Here is a 15,156-nt window from a genome sequence, read left to right as displayed (position 1 = left end):
CAGGCCAGATATGGAAAGACATGGGACCGAGAATAAACTGGAAGAAAAGGCAGCATCACAGGAATGAAGGTCTTTGTTTTTTGTTTTTTGTTTTTTTAGGAATGAAGGTCTTGATGCAATTGTGGCATCAGGCATACTGAGGATGCTCTCTGTGGATGGAAGGATAAGGGTATTGAATTCACTCAGAACTACTCCATACTAAAGCAGAGAGTGTGGCAGTGGCCCTGGAACTGTGAGGCTTGGGTGTTTAACAGACCATCCCCACGAATATTGAAATCGCCTAGGAAGTGATGAAATGAATTGGGGTTTAAAGGAATAAAATGATCCAGGTATAATGTTACTGTGGAGAATGATCTGGAGATAAATGGCAGTTAGGGACAAAGCAAGGTAAAGGGTGACAAAATCGGATGGAATAAACCTCAAAGGAATGAAAGTTTTTACAGGAGAGTGAAGTGCTTTAGACGAGGCTACAGGACAAAAAAGGGTAATACCAATTCTGAGCCTCGTGGTACATGGCAGTTTGAGGAAACTGCAAAGGAAGTGGTATCTTTGAGAAAGGAGTCGAGGACATTCATCAGAAAGGCTGTACATGTATCGGTGAGTTTGTTTATAGTGGAATAGGTGGCCAAGGCCCACCCTGGAAGGGGCTAAGGGAGGATTTTTGTGGGAAAAGTAGAGATGAGGGGTCCAGAGGGTGTGCTGTCAGGTACACAGCAGTATGGAGCTGGAGACAAGAAGTGAGAGGAAGCTGATCGATGGCTGAGGAGTCTGCCTTCTGAGCAGGGATCAGGAATGACAAATTTGGATGGAACTATAGTTTCTCAGCTTTCTGCCTAGTTGCTTTGACCCTGGTTAACCGAGGGTCCCAGCACTGTTGAGCCTCATCTCTGTAGGAGTGTTTCTAGATCCATGGTGGGGTGGTTATTGCTGGATCCTTGCGGGGGCTACTGTGCAGAAGGCTGCGCGTGGTAGTGTTTGGCCTGGTCTCTGCTGGGCTTCCTTATGGTTTAAAACAAGCAGCCGTGGATTTGCCACACTCTGGCAGGCATGCAGCAGACATCCCAGAGGACAGAACCCAAGGACCTTCTCTATGGACTGCACCCTCTTTAGTATAAGGGTCATTATCTGTGCTTTACATGAGATGTAATCCCTTTTTTCCTGCTTTTGAGAAAGATTTCATTCACCAGTCTTTTGGAGGGAGTATGATAGAGTGCAAAAAGCATGGACTCATATCAAAGTCTTACTGAAGACTATCTGCCAGGCTCTGTGCTAGGTTCTGGGAATTCAGGGATGAATATGACGTGATTCTTGCCTGTAAGATCCTTACAGCTTAGTAGAAGGAGAAACAAAGATAAATATATTCAGTGACAAATGAGGGGTGCCTTGATAGATGCATAGGTGAGAAAGAGTGGGAGCCCAAGGGAACAGCAGTGAGTTCTGCCAGCTTGAGGTCGACTGAGAAGGCTTCTCAGTTTTCTCTGCTCATCTACCTTCCGTTCTGTGTGCACGTCTGTTTTCATCGTTCATTAGTAGCATCATATCTTGCCTAAACTAATCTATTCTCCATACTGCAGCCAGAATATTATTTCTAAATTACAAATCTAATTCCTTGTCTTAGAATCCTTCAACAGCTTCCTGTTGCTTCTAGAATAAAATAGTTTACAGGCCACTGCAGAGTCTCGTCTTCCTGACCTCTCTAAACCTCAGTATTTCATCACTTTTCTTCTCTATACGGGCACACCTCAGAGCTACTGCAGGTCACTACCAGACCACTGCAATAAAGTACCACAATAAAGCAAGTATCACAATGAAGCAAGTCACACAAATTTTTTGGCTTCCCAGTGCACATAATAGTTATGTTTACACTATACTGAAGTCTATTAAGTGTACAATAAATAGCATTATGTCTAAAAAAACAATATATATCTTAATTTTAAAATACTTTATTGCTAAAATGCTAACCATTATCTGAGCCTTCAGCAAGTCATAATGTGTTTGCAATAGTGACGTCAAAGATCACGGATCACAGGTCAGCATAACAAATACAATAATAATGAAAAAGTTTGAAATATTGGGAGAATTGCCAAAATGTGACACAGACGTGAAGTGAGCAAATGCTGTCGAGAAAATGGTGCCGACAGACTAGCTCGCTCAACGCAGGGTTGCCACAAGCCTTCAATTTGTAAACATCATTTCTGCAGAGAGCAATAAAGCGAAGCAAGGTGGGACAGGCTATGCCTGGCACCCACTGCATCATAGTGAAATGCCTGTTTGTTTGTTTCCCTGACTAGACTCATCTCCTCAGGGCAGGGATCAAGTTGTTTGTTTTGCTGTGTGTGTGTCACACAGAAGAGCCTTGAGCATGAAGGAGTCAGAGAATACACGGTCACCTGCCTTGTACTTACGGTGGCAGTATAACCACACTGTGGCAGTCACAGTCACACCCTTAGGAAGGTAATTTAATTGGTTGGGGCCTTCTGTATGTTCCTTGAGTAGCTACATACAAGAGAAATTGAACAGTCAAGAATATGTCAACAATATACCAGTATCCAACAACTAGATGGCAATGTTGTTTCTACATCTAAGTGGAGAAGTTGATTAAAGTTAAATTTTCTCTGTCAATGAATGGTCTGTTTTTACATTATTGCATGAGGTAGTAACAGGACTGTTTATTCCATTATCTACTTATATTCTGAATTTAAATATTCCTTAGTATTTATTCCCTAATAAAGTTGAGCAATTTCAGTCTATAGAAATAAAATACTGTAGAGACCATTTTACTTCATCATTTAACTATGATAGTTTATACCTAATCATATAAGTGCTTTTGTCTTTTTCATCATGATTATTTTATCTGGTTCAGAAATTAAAACACACACACACAGATCTCATTAAAATGTTACACTAATCTTTTACTCAGACTTGACATAAAATGGTATAAAGATGAAGTTGGTGGTCCTCAAATGGAAGTGTGTCTTTTAAAATCAGTTTTATTGAGGTATAGTTTACATACAGTAAACAGTAAACTCCTCATTTTTTTCTTTTTTCTTTTTTTTTGCGGTACGCGGGCCTCTCACTGTTGTGGCCTCTCCCGTTGCAGAGCACAGGCTCCGGACGCGCAGGCTCAGCGGCCATGGCTCACGGGCCCAGCCGCTCTGCGGCATGTAGGATCTTCCCAGACCGGGGCACGAACCCGTGTCCCCTGCAGTGGCAGGTGGACTCTCAAGCACTGTGCCACCAGGGAAGCCCGACTCCTCATATTTAAAATGTACAATCGACACATGTACACACCCATGAAATCATCACCACAAAGTAATAAACATATATCCATTACCCCAGAAGGTTTTCTCAGGGCCTTCTGTCATCCTTCCCTGCTACCCTTCTCAGCCCCCAGCTTCAGCTTTCTTTATCTATAAATCAGTTTGCATTTTCTAGACTTTTATATAAAAGAGATCATCATACAGTATTTACTTTTTTAATCTGGTTTCTTTCACTCAGCATAATTATTTTGTGAATCATCTGTGTTGTTGCATGTATCGGTGGTTAATTCCTTTTTAGTGTTGAGTAATATCCCCCTAGAGATGCTCTGGGAAAAACAACTTTGAGCTTTCTCCTGTTAGAAGAAGAAATTATCATGAAGCCTTGGGACTTCTATTTTTTAAACATTTAAATGAACCTTTCTGACTAAAAGAGTCTGACACGAATCTACATTAATATTGTGCCTTTTGTGCTCTTTTATTGTTGCTCATGAAAATCTCTGGGTTAGCTTTTTGTGTGGTCAAGAGGACCGCACTGGCGGCTTATTGAAAATATTACCTTTGAAAGAAAAAAGAAAGGGCCACTTGCGTTGTTGTACAGTGTCTTTCCCAGGTGTCAGCACATCATAATTAAAAAACTGGAAATCTGCTGTCCATTAATCTGTGAACAAACAAGTTAACAACTAGGTTATTCACAGTTCTGCAAACATTCCTAATGCTTTCCCTTGCCAAGTCTTTTTTCATACTTCTCACTCTTGCTGAAATGTTTTTTCCTCAATTACCAACTGAGCAAATTCTGCCCATTCTTTAAGGTTTTCCTCAGCTGAGTTGAATTTCTTCCTTCTCTGATCTTTCATAGTACATTCCATCTTTCTTTTATTCATCTTTATATGTAGTATTAACTTAAACTTTTTTGAGTATCTTATTTTTATACTATTACAAGCTCTTTAAGGGCAGAAATCATGTTTATTCGTCTTTAAATCCCTCAAAGTGTAGACTAAATGCCTGGTACCTAGTTGGTACTCAATAAATTGTTGCGTGAGTGAATATATCTACCAATAAGCTGGAAAGTCATAAGTAGTTCCATTATTAGCCTGCTTGAGAACACTGCTAAGATTCCAAAGGGAGCATCCATTGAACACTTAAATATATTTGGAGCCATGTGAGCTTTATACAACATTCCTCACCAGCATTACAACTAGTGAATTGTTGCCATGATACTATTTTCCACCATGTTCCAGGCTTGTGGTCTAAGCATTAGAATGGGCCCTTTTGATACAGCAGGGACATCTAAGATGAAAAAAGAAATTCATCCAACATAAGATGATTCTTTATAGTTGCACACAACATCTGTTATTGACAGCAAGCGTAGTCTAGCTTCCTCTTACCTTTGCAGTCTGATTTTCCACAACTGCCCTGGTCAAAACTCCCAGCCAAACTGACTCACACACCAGGCTTTAAAACCGAAGCTTTTCCTTGTTCCATTCTTCCGGCATGGAATTCGCCACGCAATTCCTATTCCTTTCCAAGCACAGAACATTTCCCACTTTCTCTGTGATGAATCCCTGGCCATTTTAACCCACAGTGATGCTCCCCTCCTGGAAATTCAGCTTTACTGTCCTTTCTGCTCATATCAGAACATCTGATATTTGTGTCGGCTCAAACTTATTTAGTTCTTGATTATTTGACATTTTTATTTATAGAGATCTTTTCCCCCAAACTGGATCGGGACCTGGAACCATGGATTTTACTTTGTTATGTCCCTCACTACCCCAGCCATAAAGCCGTGCACAAAGGAAATGCTCACTGAGTGTTTACTAAGTGGATGAATTTTATCTCACCTGGAAATGCAATAATTGTGAAGACATTATATATGCCCCTAACTTGATTAGCAAAAGTTGGACAATTTTCATCATCAAAATCAACCTGTAAAAGACAGACCAAAAAAAAAAAAATTTATTTCCATATGACCTGTAGTGGTTATGAGTTTGCATATGACCAGCTAGTGGATTGCTTAAGTAGTGGCATATAATGGTAGACAGCAGGGTTGGGCCTGATTGGCAGCTAAACACAGGTTTAGGAACTCTGTTTTAAAAGTTTATCCACTGGTAATAAAGCTCTGAGAGATCAGTTTACGTAAACCGCTGAATAAATTAGACTGCCAGCTTAAATGTATTAACTTACCATGAGAAAGGTCATCCTACAGGATGACCAATCCACTTTAAACCAGTCATAGGTTAAAAGATGGCTCAGTGAGCCAGAAGAAGAAACCAGAAGGTGCTCAAAAGAGATTACTTGCTCATTTCAACTTGCACTTGGGGCTATAGGAACCTTACTGCTAGAGCTTAGCACCTGTGAACTCTTAACAGTTCATGTGAGGTTAGGAATTAGGTAAATTATAAAAGAAAAAGCTAATGCTTTTTAGCATTTGCCAAAAAGCCAAGCATACCATGGACCAAGATTAAATCAATAGTGTAGGTACTGCTCTAAACCAGGCATTTAATTGATAAGACCCCATATTCCTACTTGCAGTTACTGTGTGCCATGGGCTGTGGATTATATAACCTAGAGGAAACCCAGCGCTTGCTAAGTAGTGGGATCAGCAGCATACATGGTGTTTCTGCATTCTGCAAGGTAGAGGTGTCACTTGTTGTTTTCGTTTTGAATGTCGTAGTTGTGAGAGAAATTCAGAGGCCATTGGTTAGGTCCAGTGAAAAATTTTCAAGCAATACATGGTCATAGGATCTTTTCAAAATAAGCACTTTTACTATTGTTTTCAAATCCTTTTAGACAACCCTAATTCTTCTGTTATGCAATAGCCATTGCTTAGAAATCGTCAAATTTGATAACTGAGTTAAAGCCTCAAGGGCCAGATGTAGTACATGACGGGGCTCTGAAAGATTAATCCAGTATGATTACGGAAGCATTCAAAATTCTATTTTGAGGAACTGTAAGAACAGAGGGAGATTCAACAAAGTCCTTAAGGACAAGTAGACTTTCTGGACAGTTCTGAGAGTCCTTCTAAAGTTGCTATTATAAGTTTACAGTGGCATCAATTAATCGATCTCTAGGAGTTCTGAGGCAGCCATCTATTATTCTGTGTGTCTGCTACTCTCTCCTCGTGGGAAAACTGTTCCTTCCTTGATTCTGTCATCTAGTTCTAATGGAGGCTACTGACTCAAGTACCTTGTCTAGTTATAAGTGATTGGTCCATGAGTGAACACCTGATCTAAGCTAGGTCAGAGCCCTCCCTTGGGATTTTCTGAACTATAATAAGAGGAAAAAGTAACTTTCTAGGAACCATAGGATATGATGCTTGAGACTATTTCTTGTCATGTGGAGGAATCCAGTACATTGAGAGAAGCAGAAAAGCCAGAGTGAATCCCAGCAGCAGGAGTCTCTAGTTCCAGCTGTCTTGGAGGCCCAGTTGTACTGTTGACCTTCCTGTGGTTTGCTTACATGAGCTACTCTGGTAGCTCCATTAAACTCTCCTTTTCTCTAAACTATTTTGAATTGATTTTCATAACAACCAACCAAAAGAGTTCTAGCCCAGACAAGTACTCAGAAGCCTGGGTATGGGGATGAAAAGTAAATGCTTATTTTGTTCCCAGGCTGCATCTGAGCCAGGTAAACAAGGGTACAAGGTAGTGAGGGTGTTTGTGAAAAGCTGGACCATGAAAAGCTGAGCCATGCATCTAGGCTGATTAAGAAATGAAGTGGCAGGACAGGACTTTGTAAGAAAATTAATGCGCTAAAGGAATGGAAGATACTGAAATTTAGGATTTAAGAGGTAGAGCCGTTCCTGGTGACAATCCTAAGTACAGTCACGGAATAGATCAAGTGTAGTGTGTTAAAGGTCATCAGATTGAGAGGGTTCAAGGAAATAGAAGATAGGGCTGTCCAAATGGACAAGCAGATGATCCCAGATGACGGTGGGACTCACATGGAGATAAAGACCATAAACTAGAGAAAAGAATAACTAGGAAGTTAGTAGATGACAGTAAACAGCAGGAGTAGAGAGGTAGATGGTTGAAAAATATAATTCTGAAGGGAGAGGCTTCTCCATGAGGGTGAGACAGATTAACAATCTCCACCCCAGATGGTAGTAGAAAGAGTCGTTTCCTAAAGGGAAACCAGGTTTCTGCTTAAGGCCAGGAGGTGGAAGGAGTATTCTGTTATAAGGATGAGACTATAGGTGAGTTTGTTTTGAATAGGCAGGAGTTCCAGAGGACACAGGGTAGAGGACAGAGCCAGAAGAGGAAGGGTTTGGGAGGATTGCAAGCGGGATGGGAGAGGATAGCTTCCTGGAGAGCCTTGTATTTGACGAAGTGCTGAGTGTGATGGGAAAGTGAGAGGTAACTGGCCTTGGGTGTCTCAGGAAATCCTTATGAAAAGATGTTTCAGAATGGGCCCAAGCAAAGGCTTAGGAGGCATCAGAATTCTGAGGAAGGGGACAGTTGGCATCTAGGTCTAGGGGTGCATTTTTTCCTACTCTATGTCGGTAGAGACATATGGTACTAACAGCCTTTATTCAAGGTTCTTTGTGTGTGTGTGTGTGTGTGTGTGTGTGTGTGTGGTACGCGGGCCTCTCACTGTTGTGGCCTCTCCGTTGCAGAGCACAGGCTCCGGACGCGCAGGCTCAGCGGCCATGGCTCACGGGCCCAGACGCTCCGCGGCATGTGGGATCCTCCCGGACTGGGGCACGAACCCGGTCCCTTGCATCGGCAGGTGGACTTTCAACCACTGTGCCACCAGGCAAGCCCTTGATTTTTATTTAAGATGGGAGAGACTTGTGCCTGCTAGGAAGAGAATTCTGCAGGCGGGAGACGTGAATGTCAAGGCTAAGTCAAGGTCATTGAGGAGGCAGCATAGGTGAGACATTAACCTCAGACAAGAAGAAAAACATCTCTTGTACTTAAAGGAGGAAGAGGGGAAAGGATGGCTATAGATGGAGGCAAGTTTGCTGACTTGATGGCAGGAAGCTAAAAGTTTGTTTATTCATTCCACAAATATATTTTTTTAACAAATATTTTGGAGTGCCTGGCACATGCCAGGCTCTGTTCTAGAGGCTCGTGATACAAAGAGAATAAAACAAAGTCTCCGTTCCACAGAACTTACATTTCAAGTGAGAAGACGGAGAAATATATATGTATGTATGTATTTTTCAATGCCAAGGTAGTTGGTAGATGCTACAAGAAAAAATAAAGAAGCTTAAGGAGAGAGAGTTTTGGAAGGGTATCTGTTTAAATGGGGTGCCTAGGTTCAGCCTCTCTGAGGTAGGCAATGAAAAGGCAAGGCATTAAAGATCTAGGAGGAGCATTCCAGGCAGACAGAACAACAGATATACAGGTCCTGAGGCAGGAATATGGTTGGCAGCAGCAAAGAATAATAGCAAGGAGGCCCCCTGAAACTAATATAATATTGTAAGTCAATTCTATTTCAATTGTCTTTTAAAAAGTAAGGAGGCCAGTGCAGCTGCAGCAGAGCAAGATAGGAGAGAGGTATGAGAATGGTAGGCAGGGTTCCGGTCACAGAGGTTTAGTAGTCTTTGGTGAAGACTTTAGATTTTTAGTCTAAGAGTGATGGGGACCTCTTGGAAGGTTTTGAATAGAGAAGTGACATAGTTTGTGAACAAATGATTTGGCTGCATGTGCAGAATAGATGGTAGGGAGCAGGAAAGGAGGTAGGGAGTCCAGTTAGGAAGTTACTGCACCAGTCAGATGGGAGATGATGGTGGCTTGGACAGGCATGGTAGCTGTGGAGGGGTTAAAAAAAAAAATAGTCGAATTGAGCGTCTATCCTGAAAGTGATGCCCACAGGACTTACTGACAGACTGAAGATGGGATGTGAAAGAAAAAAAGTAAAGAGCCTCAAACACCTCAGACTGGCTGAGGTAGAACTGATTCCTTCAAAGAAACCCTAGCCCAGGTGTATGAAGAACGTTTGGATGAGATAAGTACATCACACGGGGAGAAGGGAAGGAAGTGTGTATCTGCTAGATGCCTGTATGTCATTTTCATGTGTCATCTCACTGAATTCTCTCCACCACCTTTGGTGATATGATTATCCTTAATTTTAGATGTAAGAAAAAATTGCAATTTAAGTTACATTTAATAATTTACTCAAGCCATAGCTTATACGTGAATTTTAACTCGAGACTGTCTAACAACTATGTTCTTTTCGCTAGCTTAGAAAAATAACACTTTTACAGCACTAGTACAAATTAAAAGATTCAATTTATTTTGAAGCACACTTGTACTTAAGAAAAGTCAGCTTTAACCAGATGATAGTTCCAAGGCATGTATTCATTTTGGGAACGATTCTGAAAGACTTTTTAGGTTCTCAAGGGCTGCAGAGGCTAATCGCACTACGTATTTCCCATTTCTAATTTCACTTTCAAAAGATTTATCCCTAGTACAGTTTTTGCACTTATTAGCAGTTATGCCATTTGCTTTTGACGCATGAAGATAGATCCAGAGCTAGAGACTATTCTCCCTAAGAATTTGGGCAAGGGCTAGAAGAGAGAAGAGAAGTACACGAACAACTGCATACAGTGATGGTAACTCTTCAGCTCTGGTAAATGAAAACTTAAGCGGAGAACATAGTGTGCGGAAAACTGGGGCAGGGAACCCAGGGAAGCCTATCCATGGTCCCAAGTCTCTAAGATTCCTTAGGATCTGGACACTGGAACAATTCAAAGTAAGTCTGTTTCCATCTGGAAAAGATTCTTAAAAGGATCTGGGGGTAAAACTACTTTGTTTCTTTATATTTCTCTCCATAAATGTTTATACTCTCTTTTCAACCTGGAGGAACATAACACTGGGCATATTTAAGAGTTTTCACCAAAAGCACTGAAGGAAGAGGCAGTGGGATATAATGGAAAGGGCAAGGGCAATTCAGAGACTAAGGTGGCACCGTAGCGGAGGTTCAGGAAAGGGTTGTGGACCTCAGAATGCCTGCTCTACCCTGAGTGTGCAGCCTCGGGTAGGTCATTTTCTGTGAGCCTCAGGATCCTCATTGGTTAAATAGGGATAAATGAGAGTAAAAATAGGAACTACGTCATATGTTCCTATGAGAATAAAATGAGACAGTCTATATAAAGTACTTAGCTAAAGGGCTTAACAAGAGTTTGTTACTATTAATAAGTTTCACTAACAGTGTGACTCTAGACAAACGGCTTAAACGTTTTTGCCTTTTATTTTCTCAGCCATAAAATGATGGCTAGAACTAGGTGATACTGCAGATTTCTTTACAACTTTATAAGTTATGATGTTATGTGTGTTGTTTCTTAAGGTGATAGAAAAGAAATGATATCTGTCAGTGGTAGCCACCAGGTGGCAATAGTGAAGAGTTTAACTGCCATCCCGTTTTGTGGGGAAACTTCCTAATTTTTTCAGCATTCAAATTAAAAAAAACAACAAAAAGCTTTAATCATTTGTAATCCTTATTCCCAAGGAACTACCATTAAAATTTTCATGTATAACCTTCCATCCAGGTTATTTCTTTACATATATATATAAATTATTATTTTTCAATTTTATAAGAAATGAGGATAACAGATGTATTGTTTTGTAATCAGTTTTTTTAACACAAAAATATATGGTGAACACCTTCCATAGATAGCAAGTAATGTAGCTCTACGCCATCATTCTTAAAAGCTCCATGGTGTTCCACAGGTATTTGTTTAACTGAACCATCCTCTACTTAGCAAACACTGACTGGAAAAATGTCCAGAAGTGGAATGCCTGGGCTATGCACCCTTTTTTTTTTTTTTTTTTTAAGGCTTTGATACATACTGCAAATTGGTCTTTTCCTATATTTTTTGGTTTTGTGTCTGGTAGAGCAAGGTCCCTTATCAGTGCCTTCCTTCAGAATTTAATTGACTATCTAAAGCCTTTATTCTTCCTGATGAAATTTAAAATCTTTTAATCAAATTTTGCCCCTCTGTCTCCCCTAAAAATTTTGCTGGGATTTTGATTGATACTGTGTCAAATTTATAGGTTAATTTGGGGGGAATTTTCATCATTACAATATTATGTCTTTCCATCCAGCAATATGGTACACTTCACTATTCATTCAATTCTGTCAGTAAAATTTCCATATTATTTAGTTTCCATTTAGTTTACTTCTGGATATTTTATATTTTTTTTGTTGCTGTTAATAAATATTATCTTTTAAAATATTCTTCTGAAGCCTCTTGCTGGTATATAGGAACACTATTAATTTTAGGATTATTGATTTTGTAATTGGCCATGATACTGAACTCACTTAACGGGTCTAATATTCTTATCTATCCATTCATTCATTCTGTAAATATTCAGGCACTATTCTGGGTCCTGTAAATAAGCAGTAAAAAAAAAAAAAATCTGTTCTCAAGATCTTTACATTCTACTGAGAAGAAATACTAAACAAATAAATATATGACAGGTGGTGATAAGTGCTAAGAAGGCGGGGGAGGCATAGTAAGAGGATGGAAAGTGACCACAGAAAATAATACTTCAGTTAAGACGTTCAGATAAGGCCCCTCTGATAAGTTGAAGTTTGAGGAGAGACCTAAAATGATGTAGTTTTTCTTGGGTTTTCGCAGTAGGTATACATACATCATTATACCCTTCCCGCCCACAGCAGAATCTCCATGCTCCTGGAAGACTGCCTGTCCAGTGGCAGCAACACCAAAGATTTAGTCTATAAAGGACGCTTCGAGGGTTTTCAGTGTTCTGGATTTAAAGAATGGCTCCACAAGTCCTTCCGGCCACAACACAACAAAGTGAATCAGCTATATGTATACATATATCCCCATATCCCCTCCCTCTTGCGTCTCCCTCCCTCCCACCCTCCCTCTCCCACCCCTCTATGTGCTCACAGAGCACCGAGCTGATCTCCCTGTGCTATGCGGCTGCTTCCCACTAGCTAGCTATTTTACATTTGGTAGTGTGTATATGTCCATGCCACTCTCTCACTTCGTCCCAGCTTACCCTTCCCCCTCCCCATGTCCTCAAGTCCTTACTCTACGTCTGCATCTTTATTCCTGTCCTGCCTCTAGGGTTCATCGGAACCATTTTTTTAGATTCCATATATATGTGTTAGCATACAGTATTTGTTTTTCTCTTTCTGACTTATTTCACTCTGTATGACAGACTCTAGGTCCATCCACCTCACTACAAATAACTCAATTTCATTCTTTTATGGCTGAGTAATCTTCCATTGTATACATGTGCCACATCTTTATCCATTCCTCTGTCGATGGACACTTAGGTTGCTTCCATGTCCTGGCTATTGTAAATAGAGCTGCAATGAACATTGTGGTACATGTCTCTTTTTGAACTCATCATATAAATTCTTAACCCCATAATGCTTTGCTCTAATCTAGCCTAACTTCCCACTTCTCTTAATCTATCCTGACTCTTTCATTGTGCTGTCATGAGTCAAATCCCCTGTTGCCCTTAACAACTCTTCTAACCTTTCCCTTTATCTTCTTACTCTAACCAAAAACCTGGCCGTCTCCTTGTTTCCTTGCAATACTCTCAAGTTGTAGGTGTTTTGTCTTGTTTTGTTTTAAATCCTCCGAGTCCTGCTTGCTCTCCATTGCCAAATCCAAACCTTTCCCCTTCCTTCCAAAATCCTAGTTTCCTTGAGATGCATACCATTACACTACTGCCTGAACCTACCCAGGCTGATTGCCTGCTAAAACCCAAATATCAACATTCTCAATAGAATTTAAACAATACACAGAGTTTCAAAACAGAACAGTCGGAGCAGTGTGAAAAAGAGGTGAGAGCGACCCTGGACCGGCCAAAGCCGCGCGCCACGGCGTCCCCGTGTCCAGCGCCCACGTCCCGCCGCCGTCGCCACCATGCCCAAGAGAAAGGCTGAAGGGGATGCTAAAGGAGATAAAACCAAGGTGAAGGACGAACCACAGAGAAGATCTGCAAGGTCATCTGCTAAACCTGCTCCTCCAAAGCCAGAGCCCAAGCCTAAAAAGGCCCCTGCAAAGAAGGGAGAGAAGGTACCCAAAGGGAAAAAGGGGAAAGCTGATACAGGCAAGGATGGGAATAACCCTGCAGAAAACGGAGATGCCAAAACAGACCAGGCACAGAAAGCTGAGGCTGCAGGAGATGCCAAGTGAAGAGTGTGCCTTCTTGATAACTGTTTGCTTCTGCTGACTGTACAGTTTGAAGTGCTATCTTCTATCAAGTTTTATAAAAATGCAGAATTTTGTTTTACTTTTTTTAAGCTATGTTGTTAGCATACAGAACACTTCATTATTGTTTTTGGGGGGAAGAGCACATGTCACTAATAGATTGTCTCCGAAGCTGGATTGACAGGGGATAAAGAACACCTTTCCCGTCTGGTTGTGAGAGACTTCCTCTTGGTTCCCAGGAAGGAGGGGTTCCTTGATGTTGACACGCAGTAGCCACCTTGGCACAAATGCCTTGTGGTGTGTGGAAAAACTAAATTTAGTTTTTATGTCGTCTTCTCCCTCACCACCTTCAGCCTAGACTCGACTCCCTTAAATCCAGAGACCTGTTGGAACCTGACCCCCAAAAATTGGTTACCAGTATGTCAGGCAATCTGGACTTTCCAGTGTGACCACTGAGATGGCGTCCCTCAAAAGAGCAGCGGTTCCTTCTTTAGGACCTTCCGATTGACACTTCTGCCATTTTCATTTCCATTTCCTGAAAGTCAGGGTCGGCTTGTGAAAGGTTGTTAAACAACATGCTAAATGTGAAATGTCAACCCTCACTCTAAACTTTCCCTGTTCAGAGCATCACAAGAAGACTTCATTGGGTTTTATAGTGGCTTTCAGATTTTGGTAGTCCACTGAAAAAGGGAGTTTGAAAGTTGTTGTATACTGTTAACGATTGTCTGCCCATGTCCTGCCTGAAATACCATGATTGTTTATGGAAAGTATCTTTAATAAAGCTGGATACAGTTTGAAAAAAAAACAAACAGAACAGTCAAAATATCCAGGATGCAATCAAAATTACTAAGCATACAAAGAACCAGGAAAAATCTCAATTCACATGGGAAAAAAAGATGTCAATGCTGAGAGAACACAGATAGTGGAGTTATCTGACCAAGGCTTTGAAGCAGCTACTTGTTGAGAGACAATTCTCCATTGATCTCTTGTATTTCTGTATGTCTTTTGGGCAAGGGCATTAACAGCTTTTTTCCTGGACTATCTTTTCAGGGATTTTTGTATAGCAAACATCCTTGGAAGACAGAGATAATGTCTTCCTCTGGGGCCAAGGGCAGATTTGTTTGCTGTCTAGAATAAAAAAGATAATGTCTCTCTCCAGGGCACAGTTGGATAGGTTTGCTAGTCCCTCATTACAAATTGGAGTTTCCCATAAAGTTCCTCTCCTATAATGAAACTCACTGCATGTGCAGGTATCACCTGGTCCTCCTGGCATTACTTGGTGGGACCTGGGGCTCAGGAAACTGGCATAAATGCTGATATTCTACTTCCTGCTACTGCTCTAGGTAATAAATGGTCCTTTGTCTCTGACCCAGGAGACTCACAACTTCTGCCACTATCCATTAAACTGTGGCAGCCTAACTTGTTAACTTGCAAGTAAGGTAAAATCCTAAGCCCTTCAAAGTTCTCAATGCTATTATAAAAATTATCTTAACAAGCAATCAAAAGTGCTTTTGAAACCAATGGAAAAATATAAAGTATCAGCAAAGAAATAGAAAATATAAAGAAGAAACATATGTTTAGTTTGGAATTGAAAAATACAGTAGCCAAAATTATAAAAATTCAATGGATGGTCTCAGTGGCAGAGAAGATGACAGAGAAAAGTATCAGTGAAATTGAAAACAGATCAATACAAATTATCCAACCTGAACAACAGAGAAAAAAAAATTGGATAAACAATGAATAGAATCTCAGGGACCT

General features: G+C 40.7%; 1 pseudogene across 1 annotated transcript; it reads left to right on the top strand.

Annotated features, from left to right (window-relative positions):
• The first annotated feature begins 13,110 nt into the window (after positions 1-13,110).
• LOC103069829 (non-histone chromosomal protein HMG-17 pseudogene) lies at positions 13,111-13,383 on the top strand (annotated as a pseudogene). The gene has a single exon (XR_014368636.1). The product of XR_014368636.1 is annotated as a non-histone chromosomal protein HMG-17 pseudogene (transcript).
• The last annotated feature ends 1,773 nt before the right edge of the window (positions 13,384-15,156 follow it).

This window comes from Lipotes vexillifer, unplaced genomic scaffold (genome assembly GCF_000442215.2).
Source record: "Lipotes vexillifer unplaced genomic scaffold, Lipotes_vexillifer_v1.1 scaffold63, whole genome shotgun sequence".
In the NCBI taxonomy this organism is placed as follows: Eukaryota; Metazoa; Chordata; class Mammalia; order Artiodactyla; family Lipotidae; genus Lipotes; species Lipotes vexillifer.
Note: the sequence above shows the minus strand (reverse complement) of the source record. Positions and strands in the feature narration are given on the sequence as shown.